We start from the raw sequence: 13,072 nt of genomic DNA, 5'->3' as shown, positions 1-13,072 counted from the left end.
GGTCTTATTAGTTTTATGCAAAGAAACTTATGTCATTACTTACTTGTTTAGAATGCCAAACTCTGGAGGGATCAGATAGGGAGAAAAATATACAGTGTGAAGGAAAATCCTTGTCCTTCTAATATTCACTGAACTTGCATTTCCATTCTTTATATTTTTATTTTTTCCCCCACTAAAAATTTTTTTGTTTGTTTTTCCATTACAGTTGTCCCACTTTTTTCCCCCTCTTGCTTCCCTGCACCCTGCCCCCCTTCTCCCACATTCAGTCCCCACCCAGTTGTCCATGTCCATGAGTCATTTATACATGTTCTTTGACTAGACCCTTCCCCTTCTTACCCCCTTCTCTCCCTCCCATCTCCCCCTTTGTTACTGTTAGTTTATTCCTTGTTTACATACCTCTGGTTCAATTTTGCTCATTTGTTTGTGTTGTTCATTAGTTTCCCATAATAGGTGATAGCATAAGGCATTTTTCTTTCGTTGCCTGCCTTATTTCACTAAGCATAATTCTCTCTAGTTACAACCATGTTGTTGCAAATGGTAGAAGTTCCTTCTTTTTTTCAGTACTTATTCATTGTCATTTTCCCCCTTTGTACTTGTGTTCCTCTCTGTCTCTCTCTGTTTCTTCATCTTCTTAAAGCAGATCCTTTAGCATTTCTTGCAATGCTGGTTTGGTGGAGATGTATTCTTTTAGCCTTCTTTTGTCTTGGAAACTCCTTATTTCACCTTCCATTTTGAATGAGAGTCTTGCTGGGTAGAGTATTCTTGGTTGTAGGCCTTTGTTTTTCATTGCTTGGAATATTTTTTGCCATTCCCTTCTGGCTTTTAGTGTTTCTGCTGAGATATCTGATGAAAGCCTTATTGGAGTTCCCTTGTATGTTATTAGTTGTTTCTCTCTTGCTGCCTTTAGGATTCTCTCTTTGTCTTTGAATGTTGCCATTTTAATTATGATGTGTCTTGAAGTGGGCCTGTCGGGGTTCATCTTCATTGGAACCCTCTGTGCTTCCTGGACTTGCGTGACTCTTTCTCTCCTCATGTTAGGGAAGTTTTCTGTCATTAGTTTTTCAAAGAGGTTTTCTATCCCTTGCTCTTCTTCTTCTCCTTCTGGAATTCCTATGATATGGATATTATTATGTTTCATGTTGTCCTGCAGCTGTCTTAGAGCCTCTTTGGTCTTGTTCAATCTTTTTTCATTTTGTTGCACTGTCTGGGACTTTTTGTCTACATTGTCTTCCAGCTCACTGATCTGATCTTCTGCTTCCTCTAGCCTGCTTTTAATTCTTTCTACTGTGTTCTTCAATTCAGAGATCGTATTCATTTCCTCCTGGCTCTTATTGATAGCTTCTATGTCCTTTTTCATACTGGTGTAATTCTCAGTAAGTTCCTTGTAGTTTTTCTGGAGTTCCTTATAGTTTCCGCTGAGCTCATTGAGCTTCTCCATAATCCATGCTTTCAATTCCATATCTGATAGTTTGCTCCCCTCTATTTCATTTAGCACTCTTTCTGGGGACTCTACCTTTCCTTTCGATGGGGGGGTTGTTTCTCTGTCTCCCCATTTTTGTGACTCCTATTGTTTGTTGGTGCTTCTTAGAATGATCTGCACTTCCTGGATCTGCCCCTCGTGGCGTCAGCTCCTGTACCAGTCTGGGCCTAGGCAGCCTGTTGGAGACTTCCAGGGATCTACTGCCTTTGTCTGACTCCTTTAGTTGTTAATCTATTCAATCTGTGATTAGCAATCAGGTTTAAGGACCGTGGGTGTGGCATCTTAATTTCTGTAGGCAGGGCTTTTGCTTCCCCTCAGGCTGATGCCACTTGGCCAGGAATGGTCTGCCTGCAGCACTGGGGATGAGTCAGCACTGGGACCCAGCCGGCCGCTTCCCCAGCTCTCCCCTCAAAGACACCACACCAAACTCTCCCCAAGCATCTCCAGTCCTCTCTGCCTTCCCTCTGCTTGAGCCCAGGGTAAGTGGGGGCAAAATATTTTTGTATGTGATCCACTTAAGAGCTCTTTTTCTCCAGCTGTTTCTTTCTGGCTAGCAAGAAACCCTGTGGTTTTTCGCTTTTCTCAGCTGGATACTATTTTACTTTCCACTCTGTTGCTATAGGCTGGGAAGCTCAGCTGGGGGTTTAGACCCTGCCCTTCTCAGGGGGAACCCCTGGCTGCTGGGCTGTTTCTCAGTTCCTTCAGCTGCCACCCGTGTGAGCCCAGCCAGCCCTTCTGCATCTCCGTACTCCCTACTGGTCACGTTGTGATGTAGCGGCCTTTTCTGTCTCTCCGTGGTTGTAAGATTTCTCTCCAGCTAGTGTTTGGTTGGTTATTCCAGATGATTTCTCCAAAATTAAGTTGTAAATCCAGACTAGTTCTGGGAGGAGGTTAGTGTAGCTTCCACTTACTCCTCCGCCATCTTGTTTCTCCAGGACTTCAATTTTTATTACAAAGCAAAATCTTGTCCGTGTCTTGCAGGAGGTTTTTTGGGAAAAGAGGGACATGATTGTGTTCTTTATTTCCCTAGTTCTTTTCTGCTAGTTTAATGAGAATTGTTTTTGGTCCCTCTGAGCTGGAGGAAAATAAGAAGAGGGGAACATTTCTAACTGGTTGGTAATGTCATTAGATGGCTCTGCATTTAAAATGGTCTAGTTTTCTTTTTTTTAAGTATATTTTATTGATTACGCTGTTACAGTTGTCCCAATTTCCTTTCCTTTTGTTCCCCTGCACCAAGGACCCCCTTTCCCTCCAGCAATCCCACCCACCTTAGTTCATGTCCATGGGTCATGCATTTAAATTCTTTGGCTTCACCCTTTCCTATATTATTCTTAACTCCCCTCTGTCTATTTTGTGCCAACCAATTATGCTTCTTAATTCCTGCACCATTTCCCCATTTCTCCCCTTTCCCCCTCCCAGCTGATAACACTGCAAATGATTCCCATACCTATGATTCTGTTCCTGTTCTGGTTGTTTGCTTAGATTGTTTTGTTTTTATTTTTTAAGGTTCTTTTGTTGATAGCTGTGAGTGTGTTGTCTTTTTAATGTTCATAGTTTTTATCTTCTTTTTCTTAAGTAAGTCCCTTTAACATTTTATATAATAATGACTAGGTGATGATGAACTCCTTTAGCTTTACCTTGTCTGGGAAACATTTTATCTGCCCTTCCATCCTAAATTATAGCTTTGATGGATGAAGTAATATTGGTTGTATGTTCTTGTTTTTTTATCACTTTGAATACTTCTTGCCAGTCCCTTCTTGCCTGCAACATTTCTTTTGAGAAGTCAGCTGATAGACTTACAGGAACTCCTTCATATGTAACTCTCTTCTTTTGCTGCTTTTAAGATTCTCTCTTTATCTTTATCTTTAACTATGATGTGTCTTGGTGTAGTCCTCTTTGGGTCCAGATTGTTTGGGACTCTCTGTGTTTCCTGGACCTGTATGTTTATTTCCTTCACCAAATTAGGGAAGTTTTCCTTCATTATTTTTCAAAATAAGTTTTCAATTTCTTGCTCTTCCTCTTTTCCTTCTGGCACCCCTATGATTCAGATGTTGGCATGTTTAAAGTTGTCCCAGAGGTTCCTAAGCCTCTCCTCTTCTTTTTTCCATTCTTATTTCTTCCTTCTGTACTGGTTTGACTGTATTCTTTCTTCCTTATGTTCCAAATAATTGATTTGAACCCCGGTTTCCTTCCCTTCACCATTGGTTTTGTGTGGATTTTCCTTTGTTTCATTTAGCATAGCCTTCACTTCTTTCCTTCTGTGTTTGCCATACTCAAGCATATCTGTCAAGTTTGTGAGCATCTTTATCACCAATGTTTTGAACTCTTCACTGTAAGGTTGGCTACCTCCTCATCACTTTGGGACCTTGATCTTTTCCCTCTCTTGGGCCATACTGCTCTGTCTCCTCAACTTGACAGACTCCTGTGTTTGTCTGTATGTTTTAGGTAGAGCTATCTCACGTGTTATGTTGTAAGGGGTGGAGCCTTAGGTATTCATCAGTATGGGGTGAACTGTTTCACCACATTGTGGCACCATAGAGGGGGGAGGGTTCTAAGAGGGAGCAATGCTGCTTGCTCAGCATTTTCCCCTTTTCCAGGCACTTCTCCCACTTCCCATATGGGACTGGCACCTCTCTTGCTGTAGCCCTGGCCATGTTTCCCAGAGTAGGTGTGTCTATGGATGTTCTATGACTGTGTGAGCCTCTAAACAAATGGACTCTGCTGAGAGACTGTCATTTTCTTCCACCCCCCCAACCCCCTCTGGTTTTCACATTCAGAACCAATGAGCCTTTATTTTCCCCGGTGCTTGAACCATGAACTGCAAGATTTTGTCTGGTACTGGGAGCGCTCCCCAGGTGTCCCTCCCTACTTTTTAAAAATGTGTGACTGTGTTTTCCACAGGCAAGCCACAGCTACTCTTGCCACCACCACCACTGATGCCGCTTCCACACTGCGTCCTTTGTGTCCCAGCTTTGCCCTTCCTACCTGTCTGGATGAGTATTTCTTCTTTATACCTTTGTTTATTGGACTTCCATGCACCTCGATTTTTTGGAACGTCTGGTGGTTTTCAGTTTTGAGGTAGTTATATTCCTTCTTAGTTGTGGAGGGAGATGCATAGTGTCTCTAAAACTGACTTTTTTTCTTTGGGCATGTTTGTGGGTTCTTCCAAAACTTTCTTTTCCATCTGTCTAATGTTTGCTTCATCTGAGTGATGAACATGACCTCAGCTGTCTCCTTCTGCTTTCACAGATTCTAGGGTCTGATGGTACCTTCAATTTCTCTCTGCTGAGATCTTTATATGCCTGTTGGTGAACCTTATATTAACTCTCTCCTCCATGGCCCACATCCAGTCCATGGCAAACATACATACATCTTTTGCCTCCACACCTTATAGATGGCAGGCTGACCCCAGAACATCTGTCCACAACCTACTAGGCTGTTTCTTGCACATTAGTTTTCTCAAGTGGGAGTCAGACCCTAGTCTATTACGTCTGCCCTTACCTTCCTCTACCTCTCTCTCCTCATTGTGTAAAGTGGCCCTTGGCACACTTCTCCATAGAAATTGTTCACCAATACCCAAGTCCCCTCTTTGATGTGTATGAGAATTTAAGAGTCATCTAACTAGTTCTTGACCACCTCCTCTGAAATTTCTGCATGGAGTCTGCCTCACAAATTACTTTGGAATCCTCTATCTATTAACATAGGATCTCAACTTATTAGATAATTTTTTACTGAGCATCCATCTTGAATGGGAATAGATTTTCTTTGTGTGACCCATGATCTTGGGTTTCAGAAGTGTTCCAACCAGATGGTTCTGTTTGTTCTTCAGAGTTAATGAGTTCCAAGCTAGTGTATATATTAAATTCTCAATATGTGGTTTCTGTAATCTGTAAGTGGTTGTGAACTTGGACTCCACTCCTAAAAACAATGTCAGTTTAGGATTTTGATTTCTCTCAGGTGACCATTTTAACACTTGAAACTCTAATAGATGATCCATTCTTCTACGATCCATTCTTCTAATTAGCTGATAATGTTTATAGGGATTTCAATCCCTTTATCCAATTTATCCACTAACCTTGATTCACTTAAAAACTTTAAGGGCATTAGAGAGGATGGTTTCTGATGCCAACAATGAAACATTCTTTTGAAACTAGCTTAGTCAAAAAACAAAAGTAAGGATTTATAAGCTCTTTTTGAGGCTCAGGCATGGGATTTGGATTCTGCCAATCGGTTTTATCCATGTCACTTTAACTTTGGACCCAAAATTAGAAGAAGGCAGGATGTAGAGCTTTCTCAGAACAGTTGGCAGAAGCAGTAGTGATAAAGTGGCCTTCCTCACGATAAAGAGACAGAGGGCCAATTGAAGTGTCTAGAGCTCAGGGTCAGTGTCAATGGTTTTGTCATCAACTCAGTTCTACGGTGTCATTTTGGGCATTGTTCCTGGAAGCTGAACCTCACACCTAATTCTCCATCTCATGGTGATTCTGAGTTATCCAATATCCATAAAATAACAAATAAGTATACAAACAAACAGGAAGTCTTTCTTTCTTTGATTGGTAATGCAGATTCAACTTCAGTGTACGAACTTTCAAGGATGGGTCTATTTTATTGTTATCCAAGGAAGCAATAAACATGTATTTTAGATCCCAGTTAACAAAGCTGCCTTCCTATTCAGGAGAGTGTTCATAAAAGCCTGTGTTTTTTACCTGAGGCAGGGGTTTTCTCAACTTTGAATGATAGTAAACCACAAGGGAGCCTATAGACAAGAAAATATTTTCCTAAAAATGAGACTAGGAATATACTTTGAATACCTGGAGAAGTTCTCATAAAACCTGAAAGGAAACATATTGGTAAGGAAAATTGGAAGGCCATAGTTTTAGCTGGATTCCCGCATATGAAGTAGCTTGCAGGAAATCCCTGCTGAGGCCTCTTTGGAAGCACAGTCACCTGATAGGCCCACTAGAATGAATTAGCTAAAAATCATACCCTCAAATTATGGCACATAATAATTTGATTTGATGAGTTGAGCTCTGTAGTATTGTTCATTTGAACATTGATGGATTCCCACTCAAATCAATCTTTTTTTTTTTTTTTTTTTTGCATAGTTGAATTTGAACTGCTCTATTTGACAGTGATTAACCAATAGTTGAGCTGGGTCTTAAGGATCTTCCTGTTGTAAAGCTTCACCCCAGTTCTTTATCTCCCATTTTCTATCTTTCTTTCAAATATGTTGAAAGGGCAGGCATCCCAAGCACCTGAAATAGGAATCAAATTGCCATGTATACAAGTTAATGTGAAGTAGGATTCAGAAAGCCCTTTTTTATTCTGTTTAAAATGGAATTTTGTCTGGTCTAAGATCATTCCTAGTCGTTCTGATTCTGACAATAGTATTATAGCAGAGGTTTTAGGCCATGATAATCATCTGGGATTTTGCCAAGATCATCAAGTTTAGTGCAAAGACAGTCCCTGTCCACAGAACCAAAGGCTGATGATAGACTAATAAATGTATTACGAAGTCTTCATTATTCATAACTAACTCCTCAGAAGATTTGTCATATACAAGAAGCAGTGTATAGATTTTTACTTGCATATAAGTTACACCTTAAACCTATTTGCTCTTCCTGTGACTTGGTTGGTTGGAGGGCTTGCTGAGAAGAAAGACAATATGGAAATCAGAGAATAAGTCCAGCAAGTTAATGAGTCTGTAATCATTGACAGGTGACAGAAAGCTCTTTTTGGATGTGGAAAAATTTCACTTTATGTTCAGTTTGAGGGATCTATAATCTGAAGTCATTTCGTGTCTAATTTTCAGTAAGGATTGAGGTAAACATCTGCACTTTGTCTTAAAGATAATAATATCTGTTGTTGTGGAGGAATTTTCTATACCCAGCTGTAGGGAATTCTGGAATTGATGAAATATGGAGAGGTCATCTTTGGATGGTTAGCTCCAAAGGAATTTCTCAGTTGTCAGTAGTTTTTTATTTTCTACATTTTCTGTCATGTTATGGGCAGCTATGCCACCAAATATATTAAAGATAAATCCAAATTTTATTAAAAGTAAATTTTTGGCAAGTGAAATTGTTTATGAGAGGCTTTGAACTTGAAGAATTTCTATATGCTTCTTATGTGTTCCAGTTGTGATGTCAATTCACTAATTTAGTTAAGTTTGTATTTTTTCTTTCCTGACATTCAAACTAAATAACCAGATCACTGTTCTCCTGATGGCTCAGATATATTAGATGACAATCAGGAATACGTTTAATCTGCTTCTAACAAGTGATTGGGTGGTGTTTTTTAATTCTTTGGACTTGAGAATGTTATTTACAAAAACTTAAAACCTGAAACTTATTTTAAAGACATAAGTATTTGCTTATAGTATGCTAGAACAGCAAATAGGTTGAGAGTGGTACTTGATGCTTGGTCAGGGCAAGAGCAACAGTTTTGCTGTAGGCAAACTACCTTAGGGGTCAAAAAAGTGATGCAGCTCAGATTCAAATCCAGTTCTATTTGGTTTTTGAGTCCATATTCTTTCCATTTAAAATTTGTAGGTTATCTATTTCTTTGATTTTTCAGAATAAGTTAGTTAGAAGTTAATTAGAAATATAGGTAATGGGACCGAAGAGAAATCTAGGTCAACTTAAGGTACAATTAAACTTAAAACAGCTTTATTGAGAAATAATGTACATAGCATTTAATTTATTCATTTAAAGGATACAATTCAGTGTTCTCTAGTATATTTACAGGGTTGTGCAACAATCACCATAATCTAATTTTAGAACATTTTCATTTCCCCCAAAGAAACTCCATGCCCATTAACAGTCATTCCTTACCTCCCCTCTCCCCCAGCCCCAGGCAACTATTAATCTACTTCCAGTATCTATAGGTTTACCTATTCTGGACATCTCATATATATGGAGTCATACAATATATAGTCTTTTGTGACTGGCTTATTTTACCTAGTATGATGTTTTCAAGGCTCAACCATGTTGTATCAGTACAGTACTTCATTTCTTTTTATTGCTAAATAATATTTCATTGTCTGGATATCCCATATTGGTACATACATTGTTACATAAATCCTTTCATTAGTTGATGAATATTTGGGTTGTTTCCACTTTTTAGCTACTATGGATTTAGGGAGAAAAAAATTTCTCCTACCCTTGTAGGATCTTTGGCTGGCCTAACAAATTAAATTGACATAACACAGATAAACAGAAGAAAAACACACAAAAGTTTAATAACATGTACACATGGGAGAAACCCAGGAAAATGAATAACTCTGAAATGATGGAAGACCTCATCTTAATTACCTTATTTAGCTAAAAATAAAAGAAGATTTGGGGGTGGGCAGTCAGTAATGGGAGGTTATCAGGAAAAGCCCAATAAACTAGGGTAAGGTTGTTAACAAATATTTAAGTTCTTGCCTTTTGCACTGATAAGACTTTCTAGAGATAAGGTTGACCCTGTCCTAGTACAGTGAGGGCAACACCCTACAAATGGAGATTTTCCTTATACATGTAAATGTCTCTTACAAAGAGGTAACTTCTCAGTTTTGGAAGTTTTCCATGCTTGCAGTTTCTTAAAAATAATCAACCTAAAATAATCCTTATGCCAAAGAGACATACTTAGGGGTGGCAAATTCCATTGCCCTCCAACTACTATGAACATTCATTTAGAAGCTTTTATGTGGACATTTGTTTTCAATTCTCTTGGGTATATATTTAGACATGGAATTGCTAGGTCCTTCTGAGGAACTGCCAGACTGTTTTCCACAATGGGCAACCATTTTGCATTCTCACTAGTGATGCATGAAGATTTCAGTTTTTCCACATACTCACCATTGCTTGTTATTATGTTTTTATTACACTTAGATTTTTATGAAGCCCTTTTACTTTCCCATTCTGTGCCCTCCTGTGATTTCCTGACACTCCTGTTCACCGGTGCCCATTATTCCAGGCTGTTTCCTCACTGTCTCTGGACCTTCATTGCACTGTGCTGAGATTATTGTGTGCAGAACTCATGTTTTTGACTTTATCTTTCCCCCATGAAAATATAACCATCCTGTATGCTATTGCATTATGGCTCTCTTGTGTTTGTATATCAGGTTGATAAAATCTATTTTATTAAAAAGAAATGAATGATCATAGTTTGCTATGCTACCTCTTCCTGAAATTCTGGATTTTAACAGGGGATTCTTAAAGATATATACCTTATTTTATGGGATAAATTATTCATAGCAAAATTTAAGCAGGATGCAAGGACATGGTTGAGATATGTTTCATTCAGGCCCAAAAATAATTAATCTGACTTAATTTGGTCCCTTTCTTGTATAGTTCTACAAAGGTGCCTAGAATAAGGGGCTCTCAGGACTGGAAGAGCCAGTTCTCTTTCTTTCAAAGAAAACTGCCCTTCTGGTAACGATGTATCTTATTGATGTGGTCTATCTTTAGGTAAAATCCTATCTAGCCCATTACTTAGCTAACTTTCAGCAAATTAGAAATAGTTACATAATTCCCTAGAAGACTATAGAGGAATTGTGAGGTTAGTCAAATCAATAGATGCAAACCAGGCTAAATAAATATATTTTTGAGGGATATCTGAAGGGTTCTGGTCTTCCCCAAATGCTATCACCTTCATTCTGAGTTTGCATTCCAGGGATTTATTTGAAGACTACTTAGAAACAGAAGACCTTAAAGAACACTTCAACCTCTTTTTGATTCATGGGAAAATTAGGCTTTCTAGTAATTCTTAGTCAAATAAATCACTTTATTGAGTTGTAAATGCTGTTATTTATGTTGTTGTTGCTCCCCTGGCACATACTTGGCCATCATCGTGTTATGGGACTTGGCGCTTATGGTTCTGCTCCTCATGAGAAAGGGAGCTGCCGAAAACAAGGTTCCACACCGTATAATTTCCATGGCTTGTATTAATGCAGACACTATAGTCACCATAAAGAAGAAAAATTACCATTGGAAGATAAAACTAAAATACTAGTTGCATTACAATCACATTCTAGTGCTGCAATAAATTGCATGAAGCCAATAAAGCAAAACTAACTGAAGATATTTGGCACAAACCAAAAATGAAATGAGAGTCATTATGCTGTCTGCTATAGGGACATGCCTCGATGTAGTTAAAGCAATAAACTACCTGGGAGTAATCTTTACTTATTTTAAATTGCATATTCCAATTACAAAGCCATTTCTGGCATTTTTGCCATACAATTTTACTGAGCTAAGAAAAAAAATTACATGTCTGAATAAGTCATGTTCTACTAAATGCGCTTTCTCTCTCCAGTAACCCATAACTCACTTGAGTCATAATGTTGTTTATTCTAAAATTAATCATGGTTTTCTGTCATAAATTAGCTTTTCTCCAACAGACTGGAACTGAATTGATCATGAACTCCAATAACTTCTTACTTTATCAGTAGCTTCCAATCTTTCCTTATTATAATCCCTGGCCTTTAGGTTTTCAGGATCAATGAGCCTTTCTTATGACTAGAGGAACCTAAATAAGTCAACCCTGTTGAGACTGGAGGAGTGAACTTTTATATAGTGTTAAGTAGTTTTCCAGAAAGGCAGATTATTTTAGCTGATGGGTGATTTGTACAGTGTACTGTCATTTTACATGTTAATAGATCTTTTTACTTCAAAGGAATGTTCCCTTGGGTCAGCAACCCAGAAAGCAATCATGTCTTTAAAATGATAAGAATTTACAAAGTTAGATAAAATCTGGCCAGCAGCATCCAGGGACATGTATAGGGAGTGCAAACCACTGTTTCCTGGATAAACTAATGATAGAGTTTAGGGCTGTCCTTTTTAAAAAAATCAAAATAATACTCTTTATTTTTATTTTTAAAAATATATTTTATTGATTATGCTATTGCAGTTGTCCCAATTTTTCTCCCTTTTCTCCCTCCACCCAGTTCCCCCATTCCCTCCAGCAATCCCCACCTTAGTTCATGTCCATGGGTTATGCATATAAGTTCTTTGGCTACTCTATTTCCTATATTGTTCTTAACATCTCCTTGCTTATTTTATACCTACCAATTTGTACTTCTTAATCCCTGTACCTTTCCCCCTGCTTCTCTACCTTCCCTCCCAACTGATAACCTTTTAAATGATCTCCAGATCTATGATTCTATTCCTGTTCTGCTTGTTTGCTTTTTAGATTCAATTGTTGATAGTTGTGAATTTATTGCCATTTTAATGATCATAGTTTTGACTTTCTTCTTTTTCTTACATAATTCCCTTTAACATTCATATATAATGGCTTGGTGATGAGGGTGGAGGGGATGAAGCTGAGAACCAAATCAATGATTTGGAACATAAGGAATAAAAAAGCATTCAATCAGAACAACAAGAAGAAAAAAGAACTCAAACAAACAAACAAACAAAAAAACACGAGGATAGAATAAGGAGCCTCTGGGACATCTTCAAACCTGCCAACATCTGAATCATAGGAGTTCCGGAAGAAGAGGAAGAGCAAGAAATTGAAAACTTATTTGAAATAAATAATGAAAGAAAACTTTCCTAATTTGGTGAAGGAAATAAACATACAAGTCCAGGAAGCACAGAGAGTCCCAAACAAGATGGATACAAAGAGGCCCACTCCAAGATACATCATAATTAAAATGACAAGGGTTAAAGATAAAGAGAGAATCATAAAAGCAACAAGAGAAAAGCAGAGAGTTATCTACAAAGGAGTTCTCATAAGACTATCAGCTGATTTCTTTTATTTTAATTTTAATTTTATTTTATTGATTATGCTGTTACAGTTGTCCCAATTTCTTTTCCCCCCTGCTCCCCCCTCCCTCCAGTTGTCCCCCTCTTAGTCCAAGCCCATTGGTTGTGGATATGGTTCTTCTCAACACCTTCCTGTCTACTCCACTCCCTCCTACTATGCTTCTTAATTCCTGCATCATCTCCCTCCCTTTTCCCCTTTCCCCATCCCTGCTGACCTCCCCACACTGTGTTCCTTGTACCTATAATTCTTTTTCCCCTCTCATTGCCTACTTAGTTTGCCTTTGTTTTGATTCCCTAGCTTCTGCTGTTGGTTGTTGTGATACAGTTTTCATTTTAATGTTCATAGTTTTGATCCTCCTTCTTCTAAACAAGTCCCTTTAACATCTCATATAACAGTGGTTTGGATCTAACAAACTCCTTCAGTTTTACTTTGTCCTGGAAATACTTTCTCTGCCCTTTTATCCTGAATGACAGCTTTGCTGGACAGAGTAATCGTGGTTGTAGGTTTTTTGATTTTTATTACTTGAATATTTCTTGCCATTCCTTCTTGCCTGTAAAGTCTCTTTGAGAAATCCACTGATAATCTAATTGGGACCCCTTTGTAGATAATTCTTCTCTTCTCTCTTGCTGCTTATAGATTCTCTCTTTATCTTTAATTTTTGACATTTTGATAATGTGTCTTGGTGTGGTTCTCCCTGGGTCCAGCCTATCTGGAACTCTCTGTGCTTCCTGGACCTGTAAATTCATTTCCTTCCCCAAGTCAGGGAAGTTCTGCTTCATTATTTTTTCACATAATTTTTCAATTTCTAGTCCTTCTTCTTCACCCTCTGGCAATCCTATAATT

This window comes from Furipterus horrens, unplaced genomic scaffold (genome assembly GCF_987537825.1).
Source record: "Furipterus horrens unplaced genomic scaffold, mFurHor1.1.pri manual_scaffold_5, whole genome shotgun sequence".
Classification (NCBI taxonomy): Eukaryota; Metazoa; Chordata; class Mammalia; order Chiroptera; family Furipteridae; genus Furipterus; species Furipterus horrens.
The sequence above is the reverse complement of the archived record's forward strand: the minus strand, read 5'-3'. Positions refer to the sequence as shown.